Genomic DNA, 17,091 nt, shown 5'->3' with positions numbered 1-17,091 from the left:
TTAGGTATATCCTGCAAATATAGATAAATAATAGGAAAATGTATTTAGTCAAATTTGATAGTTCAGATTCACAGGCAACAGTATTATAATAGATTTAGGTTTCTCTTCTGTAAAAAATGACCTCCATATTTAAGAGGAAAATCTGCTTTCAACAACTGCAATGAGAGGGTGATTTTTTTTTTATCTTATAAAGCTTATTTGAACCAGCATATTAATGATTTATGAACCAATAAGGGGACAGTACAAGGGATTACATTTCTTTCAAGCTGTACAAAGTTATAAAAAGCTTAGAGAAAAAGGACTTCTTTCAAGATAAATGTTTGTTGAACTGATTTATCGCACCCTTCTAAATGCTCTTGGATGAAAAGTTCATATCTAAACTCATGTTTTTTATGTTGTTAAGTTTTCTAGAAGATGGGTTTGAAACCTGAATGAACATAGATTTAGCCATAATGCCTAGCTCTTGATAATTCCAGTTGAGAATGTAGACACTGTGATTTTAGTGCAAGAAAGAATGGCATTCAATTTAGCGTTGTGGCTCCCTACGAAAAAAGGAAGAACCATGTAATCAGTCTTCTCTGTTTTGAATCTACTTGCATGATCTCACAATTCAATGAATATTTACTGAGTGCCTTCTATGTGCTATTACATGGCTGCATTGTAGCTATAGTAATAAAGGAGAAATGCATTCTCTGCCTTCAAGGAGTTTATAGTCCAATTGAAGGGTCTGGACAAGGAAACAGAATATTAAAAGGCAGAGTTGCCACCAGAGGCGAATAGGATGGTTCTGGAATTTGTGGAGCATAGTGAGGAGGGGCAGGGAAGACTTCTGGGAGATGGGCAGTCTGGGCTGAGCCCTGAATGGTGAGTAAGTTCTTACAGGTTAAAGGTAGAAGTGGAAGAAGATTGTTGAAAACAGAGGAAGTTATATGTGTGAAGGGCTTCAGATGACAGAGGATGGGACTACAGCAGAAAGGGCAAGGGGTAAATGATCTTCCTCAGCTGCTTTTCATCATCATCAAAAGAATACCTTCCCTGTGGGTCAGTTGTGAGGCTCTGTGAGCCGTCATAGGGCGCATGCTTATCAGTGGTTCCCTGCTTTGAAAATGTTCAGGTGCTCAGTCGTGTCCAACCCTCAGCGACCCCATGGACTGTAGTTCACCAGGATCCTTTGTCTATGGGATTTCCAGGCAAGAACACTGGATCGAGTTGCCATTTCCTTCTCCACCCTCCAAAAGTACCTTCATTTAAAAAATTTTTGCACATGTATTATCTCATTTAATTCTCACGGTAAACCTGTGAAATAGATCACATCATCTGGCTTTATAGATGAGGCTCCGAGGTATGATAACTTCACCAAGATTACTTGCGTAATGAGCTAGAACTGAGTCTCGAGTGGGTTGTTTTCTTTCCTACACGGCCTTGCATCCTCATCTTCTCCATCTTCATCTGCCTAACAGGGGTCACCATTGTTAACAAAGCCTCTACCGTTGGTCAGATACTAACTACCAAGCACTCTACAAATATGGGGTCACATAACCCTCATAACCACCAGGATCATCTGGAGAGGAGGACCCATGTTCTTTTCACTCATCCTATCACCTATTTTGTGAAGAAGAGAGCTCACCCCTCTTCTGCCTTCAAACACAGTTGGAAAGCACTGATTTGTGGGGAGAGGGAAGGTTATTTAATAACAATTCCTTATATGAAGACGGAGGTCTTTTATCTTCTGAATACCATGCATTGTATAACCGATCAAGTTTTCCTCTTTGATCGACTGCTGGCCAGTTTTGAGCTAAATTTGTACCCACCTCTCTGCTTGAGCTATATTTGCACCTGTCTCTCCCCATGTCCCCTGCAAATCCATAGGTCTTTTTGGAATGTATTTTTGTATTAGCTCCACTCCTGTTTCTGTTTTATGATATTAGTCTTATTCTTTCTCTTTTTTTCTCCCACATCTAGTTCATCTTACTGTTCCTGGAATAAAGCAGGACATAAATAATTAAAATGTCATTAAATTACCTGAACATAGCAGGAATTTACATGTTCTGCTTTGTTGTTCTCTGCTGCTGGAGGGTGAGTTTGTCCACGTCATTTCACTCACTCCTCCCTAGGACCACAGTGTTTGCTTGTGAGTTGGCAGTCCAGGATTTCAGGTGCTCAGGGAGCAGAGGACAGAGTCTTGGCTTATCAGTCAGTTCAGTTGCTGAGTCGTATCCGACTCTTTGTGAACCCATGGACTGCAGCACGCCAGGCTTCCCTGTCCATCACCAACTTCCGGAGCTTGCTCAAACTTGTGTCCATCTAGTCGGTGATGCCATCCAACCATCTCATCCGCTGTCTTGGCTTATAGTGGCCCCCAAATCTTTGCCAATAAACTTAGCCTAATTAGCCTTATATTAATATTTTTTTTTCCTCTGAAGCTCACTATTCACTTACTCTTCAGGTTTGCCTTGTCTTTATAAATAACAGTAGCTTTTTTTTTTTTTTTTCCTTTTTAAACAGATAAGCTTAAGGAAGAAGTCAAAGCTGTGGCATCCTGTGTGCTTTCACTCCGGAAAGATGTACATGTAATTTACTGTAATTTAGAATGAATGATAGGATGCAGTTTAGTAGATTTCTCCAAAAGCGGAGCATCAAAAATATACTGTATCTGCAAATGAACTTATTTATAAAACAGAATCAGACTCATAGACTTAGAGAACTAACTTATGGTTCCCGGGGGGAAAGATGGGGAGAAGGGTTAGGGAGTTTGGGATGGACATGTACACACTGCTATATTTAAAACAGATAACCAACAAGGACCTACTGTATAGCATAGGCAACTCTGCTCAATGTTATGTGGCAGCCTGGATGGGAGGGGAGTTTGGGGGAAAATGGATACATGTATATCCATTCAAAGGACTGAGTCCCTTTGCTGTCTACCTGAAACTATCACAGCATTGTTTTTTTTAATATAAATTTATTTATTTTAATTGGAGGTTAATTACTTTACAATATTGTATTGGTGCACTATCACAGCATTGTTAATTGGCTATACTCCAATAGAAGATAAAAAGTTTTTTAAAAAAGTATAAAAAGAATATGGTAAGTCTACAGGCACTCATTTGAAAATAAATTTTAAAATGTTAAAAAAATACTGTATCTGATGGAAAATAAGAAACATATTTCTTGGAGATGTTTGCCTAAATCAGTCAAATAATATTGTACTTGGGGCAAAGGACAGTTTAGTATCATCAACCTGGCTCTTGGAGCCATGTCTAACTCTGCATGCTAATTTTGTGACTGGGCTAATGACATCATTGTGCTGGCTTTTTAAATCTGTATAGGTTAAAAGAAAACAGGAACACACTAGTCTTATAAAGATTACTCTGATGCCATGGAATTACTCTGTAGAATGCCTGATGCTCAGTGTCAGTTATTATCCTTAGCTAGACTTCTGCATAGGCTTTGTATCTAAGCTTAATTGTTCCATTTCCTGAAAAGATTTTAATAGAAATAACAATAGTTATTATGATAACTACTGTGGGGTTATTATATATATGTATATTGTATAAAGTATCCTCTATATTCATATGCATACTGTGTGTATCATATAAATGATTAAATAGAATACTCTCTACACATTGTATATAATACATATTGTTTTTTTGTTGTTGTTCAGTGCTAAGTCCTGTCTGACTCTTTGTGACCCCATGGACTGCAGCATGCCAGGCCTCCTTGTCCCTCACTATCTCCCACAGCTTATCCAGATTCATGTCAGTTGAGTCGGTGATGCCATCCAACCATCTCATCCTCTGTCATTCTCTTCTGCTGTCAACCTTTCCCAGCATCAGGGTCTTTTCCAGTGTGTTGGCTCTTCACATTAGGTAACCATTGGAGCTGCAGCATCAGTTCAGTCCTCCAATGAATATTCAGGGTTGATTTCCTTTATGTATTGTATATGGGAATATATATGCTGCTACTGCTAAGTCACTTCAGTTGTGTCTGACTGTGCAACCGCATAGATGGCAGCCCACCAGACTCCCCCATCCATGGGATTCTCCAGGCAAGAACACTGGAGTGGGGTGCCATTGCCTTCTCTGGGGAGTATATATATGTATGTATATATGTCCAGTGTTTTTGCTACTTCTTGGTGTACTTTGCCTTTTACAAGACCTCACTTCCTCTCTGCTCTCCTGATTCCCCCCTCCCTTTTTTTCCTCTAAGCATTTCTCAACATATTTCACTTGTTTACTGTTTGTCCCTGCCTTGTAGAATGTACACTGCAAAAGGGCATGGTGTGTGTGTGTGTGTGGGTTTATTCATACTACAGTAATCCTCAACATCTAGAACATTACCTGGCTTGCAGTAGTCACTGGAATCTATATTGAATCAATGAATGATCTTCAAACATCATCAAATTTTCATTAATATGAGTTTTGATGATACTTGAAAAAGAAAAGGTACTTGTTTGGTTAAGGGCAGAAGCTCTTCGCGGTGGAAGTGGGTGCTTGAAAGGCTAAGGGAAAATACAGGTTTTAAGACTCTTTAAAAAGTGGTTGGTAGCTCAGAATTCTGTAACAAATTAGTTGCAGTCTTCTTGTCGTCAGTGAATGGAGTGCTGACTGTGAGCTAGGGCAAGACCAAATAGGAAACGTCCAACATGCCTTCAGAACACTAGCCATTTTTCTATTTATACACAAGGGTATTTTGACAGTACCAAGAGATATGAATATCTTAGTTGGAATTCACAGATGTCAAATATTTTTCTTGTGCAGCGTCTGGTCTGCTAACCCATCTGGGGTCATGGAAGTTGACCATTTTGTATCCAAATACCATATTAGTTCAAAACAATCTAAAGTCTTGATGGACACAGGAATCCTAAGATAAATTCAGCTCAACAGATATTCACATAACATATGTTATATGCAAGGATTCTGCAAGGACAGCAGGGGGTGTGAAGATAGACCACGCCAGACCTTTAGGAACCAACAGTCAAGTAGAGAGAATGAAAAGAAGTGCCAACATTCTGGGCTGAAAACAGTTAGAAGAGTTGTTTTTTTTCTATTCTTTGTGGAAAGTTTTAATTCTTCTGACTGTATTAATGATGAACTTTCTGAAAATGCCCATCTCTTTATGAGAAGGCTTAATTTGCTACCTGCCACAGGTAGAGACGACTGTTTTTACATTCTTGGGGCTTCTGGATTTCTGTATGAAAGGAAAATATTATTTACTAATACTTCCTTTGTGGCGGATAATGTGGTAGACACGATACTCCCTACATTCCATTTACTCCCCGCATTCCATTGTGAATCAGGTATAATTATTGCTCACATCATAGGTAAGGAAGCCGAAGCACAGAGAGATTAAGTAGTTATTGCCAATTTACTGTTGTTTAGTCACTGAGTTGTGTCTGGTTCTTTTGCAATGCCCATGGACTATAGCCCACCAGGCTCCTCTGTCCATCGGATTTCCCAGGCAAGAATACTGGAGTGGATTGCCATTTCCTATTTCAGGGGATCTTCCCAACCCAGGGATTGAACCTGAGTCGCCTGTATTGGCAGGTGAAATTTTTACCACTGGGCCACCCATGGGTTATCAAATTCAGTTAGTAAATGGCAAATAGACTCCAAAAACATTTTTCTGACTAATATTATGCTTCTCCCTGCCCTGTTTTCCTTGTTTAACTGTAATTGAATATAAAGACTCTGAGAAGTAAGTAATATTATGGCATCAGTTTTCCTGGTTCAAGGGAGAATATCACCATATGTTGTTATATACACAGAAAACATAATCGTAACCTATGGTAAATCTTTCTCTGGTATATGAGATTTTTGAACATAAACTTACACTTGTATTACTCATATAAGAGTTGAATTTGTTGTTTATGTTCAGTACTCAGTCATGTCCAGCCCTTTGCGACCCCATGGACTGTAGCACTTCAGGCCTCCCTGTCCCTCACCATCTCCCAGAGCTTGCTCAGACCCATGTCAATTGAGTCAATGATGCCATCCAACCATCTCATCCTCTGTTGTCCCCTCCTGCCTTCAATCTTTCCTAGCTTCAGGGTCTTTTATAATGAGTCAGCTCTTCAAATCAGGTGGCCAAAGTATTGGAGCTTCAGTTTCAGCATCAGTCCTTCCGGTGAATATTCAGGGTTTATTTCCTTTAGCATTGACTGGTTTGATCTCCTTGCAGTCCAAGGGATTCTCAAGAGTCTTCTCCAACACCACAGTTGAAAAGCATTAATTCTTCGGTGCTCAACTTTCTTTATGGTCCAACTCTCACATCCATACATGACTACTGGAAAAACCATAGTTTTGACTATGTGGACCTTTGTTGACAAGGTAAAATCTCTGCTTTTTGATACACTGTCTAGGTTTATCATAGTGTTCTTCCAAGAAGCAAGCATCTTTTAATTTCATGGCTGCAGTCACTATCTGCAGTGATTTTGGAACCCAAGAAAATAAAGTCTGTCACTATTTCCATTGTTTCCCCATCTATTTGCCATGAAGTGATGGGACTGAATGCCATGATCTTAGTTTTTGAATGTTGAATTTTAAGCCAACTTTTGCACTCTCCTCTTTCACTTTCATCGAGAGGCTCTTTAGTTCCTCTTCACTTTCTGCTATAAGGGTGGTATCATCTGCTTATCTGAGGTTATTGATATTTCTCCTGGCAATCTTGATTCCAGCTTATGCTTCATCCAGCTCAGAATTTCACATGATATACTCTGCATATAAATTTAATACACAAGGTGACAGTATACAGCCTTGACATAATCCTTCCCCAATTTGGAACCAGTCCATTGTTCCATGTCTGGTTCTAACTGTTTCTTCTTGACCTGCATACAGGTTTCTCAGGAGGCAGGTAACGTGGTCTGGTATTCCCATCCTTAAAATTTTTCCAGTTTGTCGTGATCCACAAGTCAAAGTTTTGGCGTACTCAATAAAGCAGCAGTAGATGTTTTCTTGGAACTCTCTTTCTTTTTCTGTGATCTAAGGGATGTTGGCAATTTGATCTCTGGTTCCTATGCCTTTTCTAAATCCAGCTTTAACATCTGGAAGTTCTTGGTTCATGTACTGTTGAAGACTAACTTGGAGAATTTTGAGCATTACTTTGCTGGCATGTGAGATGAGTGCAATTGTGCGGTAGTTTGGACATTCTTTGGCATTGCCCTTCTTTGGGAGTTGAATTACTTAGAAAGTTTTTCAAATATAAACGATAAATTGGTTACAAAACAGCAAGAGGACAGTAGTAACCAGCAAGGACTGTCATTCCATGACTGAGGATCTGCTAGATACTGGATGCAGAGATTTTTCCACAAAAATTGAAAAGAGGAGAAGCAGAGTCAGCAACAGCATGTGGTGTTGGCTTGTTAGTCTTCTTGTGCTCAGAGCAACATTGAAGATAAACCTGTTCTTTTGGTCCACCTATGTTTCTTCCTTTCTTTCTGTTTTTCAGTGGTGACCATTTTTAAAGTCTTTATCGAATTTGTTACAGTATTGCTTCTGTTTTATGTTTTGGTTTTTTGGTCCCCCGGCATATGGGATCTTAGCTCCCCTGACCAGAAATTGAACTTACATTCCCCACATTGGAAGGTGAAGAAGCCTCAACCACTGGACCACTGGGGAAGTCCCCAACCTATGTTTCAAATTGCATCCTGAAAGATGAGTATGTAGTACCACAAGATCTTGTTAATTTGAATTAGTTGATGGGAAAGACAATCTAAATTAATAAGAAACTTGAATCCAAGAAGAGATCTAAAAGAAATACGTTTTTGTTATTTGCTAGGAACTTGAACCAGAGACAATTGGAGGGCTCAAGAAGATCCCTAGTCCTCGGGTGACATAAGACTCAAGTGTCCTTTTATTTTAAAAAAAGCCATGGAGACTAGAGGGATCAAATGATTTTCCCCAAGCTCCCTAGCTGGTAAGTGATCTGAGAAATACCAGAATCCAGTCTTCTAAGAACAGGGCAGTCTGCTCCCATGTATGCTGAATTTAAAATGAACAAAATACTGCCCTTTTTGTATAACTTTTCATGAATGGATTTAAAAAATCATCACATGACATTTATTTGTATATAAGTGACTGCTGTTAAAGTGCTTTATCCCAATTATGGTTTTATTTTCTCCTTGTTGATACTAATTGACTTAAAAAATTAAGTATAATTGACAAGTGAAATTGTAATATATTTAAATTATGCAACCTGATGATTTGATATACATGGATGCTGTGAAAAGATTCCTATCATCAATTTAGCACATCCATCACCTCACAGATTTACCTTTTTGTTCTAGGTGTGAGAACAGAAGTTTTAATTGCTTATCAAATTTCTATTATAACATTCAGTATTATCAACTATAGTCATGTTATACATGAGATCATTGGACCTTGTTCCTATTTATTTATTATTTATTTGGCTGTACCAGGCCTTAGTTGTGGCACACAGGGTCTTTAATTGCAATAAGCAAACTCTTATGTGCTATATGGGGTCTAGTTCCCTGACCAGGGTTTGAACCTGGGCCCCCTGCATTGGAGCACAAAGTCTTAGCCACTGGACCACCAGGGAAGTCCCTGGACATCATTTCTCTTATAGCTGAAAGCTTGTACCCTCTTACCAGCTTCTCCCTATTTTCCTCACCTTCCTAGCAGCCACCATTCTATTCTCTGCTTCTATGAGTTCAACTTTAAAAAATTCCATATGTCAGTAATCCCATGTAGCATTTTCTCTCTCTGTCTGGCTTAAAGGCCTCCATGTTCATCCATGTGGCTGCAGATGAGTTTTCCTCCTTTTTAAGGCTGAACAGTATTTCATTGTGTATGTGTGTATCATATTCTCTTTACTCATTAATCAACAGACACTTGGATTATTTCCATACCTTGGCTATTGTGAATAATGCAGTGAGCACAGGAATATATATCTCTCTTTGAGATAATGATTTTGTTCCTTATGAATATATATTCTGAACTGAGATTGCTGTATCATATGGTAGTCTGTTTTTAATTTTTTGGGTGGTCTCCATACTGTTTTCCGTGACGGCTGTACCAGTTTACATTCTAATGAACTGTGTCTGTGTCTGATGCCCTTACTATCCTTTGCTGTCTTCTGCCTTTGTAGTGAGAGCCAGTCTAATAGGTATGAGGTGATATTTTATTGTGAGTTTGATTTGCATTTCACTAATAATAATTTCAAGCACCTTTTTATGTACCTGTTGACCACTTATATATCTTCCCTGGAAAAACATCAATTCTGGACATTTGTCCATTCTAAAATTGGGTTTTTGGTATTGAGTTATAGGAGTTCCTTGTATATTTTGGATATTCTTTATTGAGTATGTGGCTTGCAAATACTTTTCCCCAATTTCATAATTTGCTTTCTTTTCTTTTGTTGATGGCTTCATTTGCTATGCAGAAGCTTCATCTTTTTTTAAAAAAAGATAATTGGCAGTAGAAAAGTAAGTTGAGCTGTCTGGTTTGAATCATCCTTAATTTGAATTAGTGTGACCCAAATTAATGGAATTTTACTTGGCTGTTTTAAAAGAGGATAGTATCACCACGAAGAAGATGTTCTGGTGAATTCAGGGGATATTTTGAATAATCCTTTGACAATCAATTTTTTATGTCCCTTATAAAATTGTTCTTTTTTTCTTACATATCCTCTGATCTCCTAAAGAACATTAATTTTGTATTTTCCTGTGGACTTGAGGATTCATTTCCAGTGAATATCTTTTTATTTTTAAAGCTTTTCTTTTGGGTCTCACTCTGTTTGCAATGTTCTGTATAAAATAAAAAAATAATAGCTCTAAGTGTAGGTTTATAAGAAGACCTGTTCATTTGATATGAACAGTTTCAACTGTGTGAAGTTTTTTGGCTGGTGCTGTTATATATGTTTCAGGTATATGACATAGTGATTCACATTTTTTAAAGATTATATTCCATTTATAGTTATTATAAAATACTGACTGTATTCCCTGTGCCATACAGTATATCTTTGTAGCTTATTTATTTTATGCATAGTAGTTTGTATCTCTTAAACCCCTATCCCAGCTTGTTCCTCCTCACTTCCCTCTCCTGACCAAGTTTACTAGTTTTATCTTTTTGATGCCATATATAAGTGATAACACAAAGTACGTGTTTTTGTCTGCCTGATTCATTTCACTAAGCATCATATCTTCTAAGTTCACCCATGTTGTTGCAAATGGCAAAATTTCACGCTTTTCTATGACTGAGTAGTACTCCACTCTGTGTGTTTGTGTGTGTGTGTGTGTACCATATCTTCTTTATCCATTTGTGTGAACTTTTTGAAGCTATGGTTATCTAAGGAAAGATGCACATTGAACCTAAGCACAAGTCAAAGAAAGTGACTTTTCTTTTAATTTCACTCTGTAAAAGGCTATTAAAATGAGACCAAAACTCAGCTCATGGGTATCATGTAAATAGTATAGCAGAGTGTGGTGTTCTTACCTAGATTAGTTTTCCTTTTTTCCAGTTTTATTGAGAAATAGTTGGCAGATGTCATTATATTAATTTAAGGCATACAGCATGATTTGATTTGAAAATATTGTGAAATGATTACTACAATATGTTCATTTAACATCTATCTTCTCATAAAGATACAATAAAAAAAAAAGAAGAAAGAGAATAATTTTCCCTTCATGATGAAAACTTAGTATTTACTCTCCATAAATTTTCTGTGCATTTGTAGCACCGTTAGCTATAGTCATCATGTTCTACCTTACATCCCTCGTAAATTATTTCTCTTATAACTGGAAGTGTGTAACTTTTGGCCACCTTTTCCAATTCCCCTTCCAACCACCTGTGGTAACCACAAGTCTGATCTCTTTTTCTATGAGTTTTGGGTTTGGTTTCACTTAGCATAGTGATTCCAAGGCCCATTCATGTTGTCACAAACGGTAGGATTTCCTCATTTTTTGATGGCTGAATCATATTTCATTATGTATCTGTTGTTGTTTAGTCACTCAGTTGTTTCCAACTCATTCTGACCCCATGGACTGTAGCCTGCCAGGCTCCTCTGTCCATGGGATTTCCCAGGCAAGAATACTGGCATGGGTTGCCATTTCCTTCCCGAGGGGATCTTCCTGACCCAGTGATTAAAGCCGTGTTTCCTGCATTGGCAGGTGGACTCTTTTGCACGGAGCCACCTGGGTGTCTCTCTCTCTATATATATATATCAACTTCCTGACCCTTCATTCACCGAGGAACACCTGTGTTGCTTCCATGTCTTGGCTATTCTAAATAATGCTACTGTGAACATAGGAGTGCGATATTTTTTGTTAGTGTTTTCATTTGACTATATTTCCAGCAGTGGATTACTGGATCATATGGTAGTTCTGTCTTTACTTTTTGAGGAGCCTCCATAGGGTTTTCTGTAGAGGCTCTATGTCAGTTTACAGTCTCACTAACAGTCTACAGGAGTTCCCTTTTCTCCACATCCTCACCATCATTTTTTACCTCTTTTCCTTTGGCTGATAACCATTCTAACAAGCATGGGGCTGATACCTCACTGTCGTTTCCATTTGTGTTTCCCTAATGGCTAGTGATGCCGAGCATATTTTCATGAACCCATTGGCCTTTTGTATATCTTCTTTGGAGAAACATCTATTCAGGTCCTTTGTTCCTTTTTATCTGGGCGGTGTGTCGTTCTTGCTGTTGAGTGGTATGAGTTCTTTATATGTTTTGGATATAAACCCATTATCAGATATATGTTTTTTTCGCTTTGTTGGTGGTTTCTTTTGCTGTCCAGAAGAGTTTGATACAGTCCCACTTGTTTACTTTTGATTCTGGTGCTTGTGCTTTAAGGGACTCTTCCAGGGAAGATGTCAGTACAGCTGGGTCCCTGGGATTGGTGCATGCACATTTCCCTGATATGAAGTTGCAGATGATGGAAAGCAGCCCCTTTGAGGTGATCATTTTTCCCAGTCTGTGTTTTTCTTGGCCTGGGTATGGAACATGGAGGTCTCTGAGCCCTTGGAAGAAGGGCCCCCCATGCACGTACTGCTCAGCTCCCAGGCCTGTGTTTGTGGAAAAAGTTCTTAAAGAAACAGATTGGAATTGAATAAGCTCAAGTATTCTCTTGGGAGTTTCCATGAAAGTTGCTTTAAAAAATTTTTCTCCCCCTTCACGAGCTTGTGGAAATGTCTCAGGGCTGCCTCATCTGGAGAGATTTGCACATTAAGCAAAAATTTTTCATAATTCATATCCCTTTCTCTTCTCCCAGGGCTTCAACACACAGGCAGCCTCATTTGCATTCTCCAGCATTCATCTCCCTGCTTCCTATTTATTTCAGGACTGTCTTAGGGAGTTACAGAACCCTTCTCTCTGGCTCCCAGCCTGTGTCTCCTGTAAGTCAGATGGTTGGTTGAGTTCAGAGTGGAAGGAAACTGCACTTATTTACATGGAAAGTGTCTTTCTGGACACCCACTGGCTTTCTGGACACCAACCCACTTTCTCTGTATTTCAAATCCTTGAATTGAGAGCCAGAAGAAATGATAGGAGGCTGAAGGATTCAATGACAAAGCCTTAGAACCAAGTACCATTCTCTGTTCTCTCTGCTTCAGGAGTTATTCTTAGCATGAGGATGTTTCATAAACATTGGCTTAAGTGTACAGACAGATTCCCCCCACCCCATAAAAGATGTTTTTCTAAAAGAAAGTAATTTCCTTTAGAAGCATTGCTGATTCTTGCAGACCAAAGAATGTACTTAAACATTTTCAAGCATTCTAACTAGTAAGTGAAAACCTGTTACTCTGAACATTTTTGAAGCATTGAGAGCTATTTGAGAGAATAATTTATGTTCTGAGTAAATTTATATAATAATACGTTGTACTAAGAACAATCCCCCGTGCCCCTTTGTCTCCATATCAGTGAGGAGCCGAACATCGATCCCTCCTCTTGTATTGTCCTGGTGAGTCCCTTACTAAGTCTGATGGTGAACATCAGTCCATCTCACTCAGTCTAGACATCAGGGCCCAAAGGGAAGAAGAAACTGCATTCAACTCACTAACCTTCCTTCTGCTTCTGGGTTCCTGCTATATCTTGGAGGAAGTATGATATAGTACATTAGAGCACTAATTAATTAGTCCATTCATTCAATCCATACTGTCTAGGTGCCTATAGTATGTAGGTCTAGGTGCTTGCACTGTGTGGAATGCTGGGCTAAATCCATATTTAAGAGCTATGAGTTAGCTGTTCAAGATAGACATGAAAAAGTGAAAGTGTTAGTTGCTCAGTTGTGTCCAGCTCTTTGCGACCCCATGGACTAGCCTTCCAGGCTCCTCTGTCTATCCATGGGATTCTCCAGGCAAGAATACTGGAGTGGGTAGCCATTCTCTTCTCCAGGGGATCTTCCTGACCCAAGGATCGAACCCACGTCTCCTGCACTGCAGGTGGATTCTTTACCATTTGAGCCACCAGGGAAGCCCACCCATTCTTTCAATACACACTCTCGAGGTGCATGTGGTGTGTGGATCTAGGTGCTTATAGTGCATGGGATGGTGGGTTAAATCAGTATTTAAGAGCTAAGAATTAGCTGTTCAAGATCGACATGTACACCAGTAAATGAACTGAAGTATTATACATGCTATAATAGAATGTATGTAGGAACAATGGGGAGAAATAGAGAACCTCTGTCTTCATGAGAGATGCTTGATACAAGAGGGCACTTAGCATTTCCTGTGGCTGGTCTCACCAGGGAATTAACATAGAAATGAAAAGTCTAGTGTTCTCTAAGAAGCACCTTGTACTTTTTCATACATTCTCTTAGCGCTTCCTAGAAACCATTATGAAAAGCTTACATCCCACCCAGCTGACCTCCCAGTGCTGGTGGTTTAGGAGCACCTGTTGCTAGTGAGGATCACTGGCGTAAAACTCTGACCCGGACAGAGTCTGTGTAAGAGTTCACAAGAGATCACAACACAGATCTCAATATGAGTAAATTAACCAATGACATGTGCCCTTTTCCTAGCTTTGTTGCTGACTCATTGTGTGACCTCCTTGGGTTTTCTGTTTATTAGTTGTAAAAATGACTGCTCTGTTTTATTTCATGGGGACTGATATAAAAGATCAAGTGAGAAGACCAAGGAAATATTTTGAAATGTGTAAAGTGCTTGTAAAAATGATACATATGTAAGGAAATGCCATTTATCATTGTATTTTGGGAAAAACTAACATGACATAGTAAACATGGGTAGGAGAGAAGGAAGAAAGGAAGGAAGCGGGGGAGGCAGGAAGGAAGCAAAGAAGGGAGAAAATAAAGGGGACATGAAGGAAAAGGAACAGAAGAGAATAATGAAATGCAGCACATTCTTAGACACCCGAATCCAGGCTGTGGTTTCTGCATAATGCCAAGGTGTGTCAAGGAGGTACTGGGAGAAATGGAGAATACGGTCAGGGAGGATCCCAGTAGGCTCAAGGGCTGTGACCTTCTAGGCTTATTTGGATTCCCCTATTCAGCGACTGGAGTTGATCTTTGCTGCTTCTGCTTCTACTGCAACTATTGAGGAAAACTTTTTTGGATAAATAAATGATATGAAACCAACCCTCATAAGGTCGAAAGATATACGATGAGACATCAAAAACATAAAACGTGGAGGAGGCGATTAAAAACGTTGAGCTTGAAAATGGGATCAAACTTAAGTTGTTACCAACTTATTAAAATAGTCTGTTATAGATTTAAGTTGTTACATGTAAATTTCATGGTAACCACAGAGCAAAAGCCTACAGTAAATGCGCCAAAGGTAAAGAGAATGGAATATAAGCCTACTACTAAAGAAAGTAATCGAACCACAAAGAAGAGAGCAAGAGAAGAAGAAGACCCGTGGCGGATTCATGTTGATGTATGGCAAAACCAATACAGTATTGTCAAGTAAAAAAAAAAAAAAAAAATCAATAAAGAAAAAGGAATAGAGAGGAACTGCAAAAGAGGAAACAGTTGATAAAAGAGCAGTAAGCACATACTATCAATAATTACTTTAAATGGACTAAATTCTTCAATCAAAAGACAGAATTGCTGAATGAATGAAAAAAACAGAACCTATCTATATGCTGCCTACAAGAGAGACACTTAAGATGTAAGGAAATCCACAGAGTGAGTGTGAAGGGATGGAAAAAGTTCCGTGCAAGTGGAAACCAAACAAAACTGGAGTAGCTACATGTATATCTGACACAATAGACTTTAACACAAAGACTGAAATAAGAGGTGCAGAAAGGCATTATATAATGATAAAGGGATTAATCCATCCAGAAGTTTTTACATTTGTGCATATTTATACACCCAACATAGCACCTACAGGTATGAAGCAAACATTAATTGAATTAAAGGGAGAAATAGAGAGCAATGCAATAATAGTAGAGGACTTTAATACCTCATTTAGATCAATGGGTTGATTACCCAAACAGAAAATTAAAGCCATAAGGAAACATTGGCCTTAAACAACACATTAGGCCAAAAGGGCTTAGCATAATAGAATATTCCATCCAAAAGCAACAGAAAATACTTTCTTCTCAAGGTAAAATTCACTGCTACTCTGGTCCTAACAAATCACTTGAAATTCTTAAAACTCACTGTGCCATTTCTGCCTTAATGTCTGTATATTCTCTCTCCTTCTTGAAAAGGAAAAAAAAAAAAAACAAAACGGAAAAAAAATCTACTGACTCCTTTTTTTTTTTCCTTGCCAAACACAGTTTCTGCTCATCCTTCAAGAGTCATCCCAAGCTCTCAATCCTTCTATAAAACCTTCCCTGACTTGCCCCCAGGACAGGTGGTAGCTCTTTCTTCAGCTCCTCATGACCCTTTCAGAGGCAAGGACTTGTCATTTTTCACCTCAGTATCTTGATGCTTAATATAGTGTCTGGCAAGCAATTCATTCTAAAATTTGATTAATACAAATGTACATCGAATGACATGTCAGAATTAATTTTCCCCAGTCCATTTTGGAATGAATACAGTGAAAGAGGATTGAAACCAGGTTTTCTGAAATAAACCCCCTTTGATTTTTCTCCATTTCCATCATTAGGCCAGGATCTTATTACTTAGATCCTTGAAATGGCCTTGGAGCATGTTTCCTGGATCCAGAGTTTCCTCTCCACCAAACCACTCTCCATGCAATCTGTAAACAGATTAATCTTTCTAAAAGTAATATTTATACCACTCTTCAGTCTAAAACTTTAATCTCTCTTTTTTCTACCCGATAAAGTTCAAACTCCTTAGCCATGTATTTAAGACTTCAAAATCTGTTCCTCAACTTATTTTGCTGCTTTATCTAACACTACCTCCAAGCAAAAGCTTTCTATTGTAACCACCTGCACTGTTTGCTGTGGTCTGTATGTACCCAGCCAGGCTCTTGTTTGAAACGTCTGCCTTCTTCATTTCAGTCGTCATCACCATGGCCCTCCCCACATCCTTCTGCTTGCCCTCACTCTTCTTTTTTGACCCTACTCTGGGATTCCTTTTTGTACCACACATTTCATTCAGAAATGATCCCACAATGTCTAATCTTCCTCTAAACACGTAGGTTTATACCACCCACTTTGAACTTGTCGCATATTACATTACCTTGAAGACCTAGAACACCTTGGTTCTAGTTCTAGTTTCGGCATTGATAAAAATGACTTATTCATCTTTGAAGTGGGACTGGTGATAGTTACCCATTTACCTTTGTTAGAGTATGGTAGAGATCAAGTGTGAAAATGGCATTTGTGTGAAAGTACTGTACACTGTAAGAAGGTTCTTGTTACATTTTATCTTTGATGTGAGGTTGCGGTTCTAAAGAAAGCCAGATGTACGTCTTATACATAGGTACTTTCTCTTTGCATCCTGAACGGTGTGAAGTCTGGTGCCTTGCACATAACAGGTGCTCAGGAAATGTCTCTTGAATGAATGATGAATCACCTCTGCAGGAAAGAGGGGGAGCCAGCTCATTGTCCCCACAGGGTTTGTTTGTTGACAACTGAGACTTGGGATCATCCTGAAATGTGAGATCATGTTTCAGGCTCTTTCCCCTCAAACCCCACCTGCCACCCCCATATATTCACACTCAAAACTACTTATTCCCTGTGTTTCGCTGCTGCCTCTATGCTTTAGAAA

This window comes from Budorcas taxicolor, chromosome 15 (genome assembly GCF_023091745.1).
Source record: "Budorcas taxicolor isolate Tak-1 chromosome 15, Takin1.1, whole genome shotgun sequence".
Classification (NCBI taxonomy): Eukaryota; Metazoa; Chordata; class Mammalia; order Artiodactyla; family Bovidae; genus Budorcas; species Budorcas taxicolor.
Note: the sequence above shows the minus strand (reverse complement) of the source record.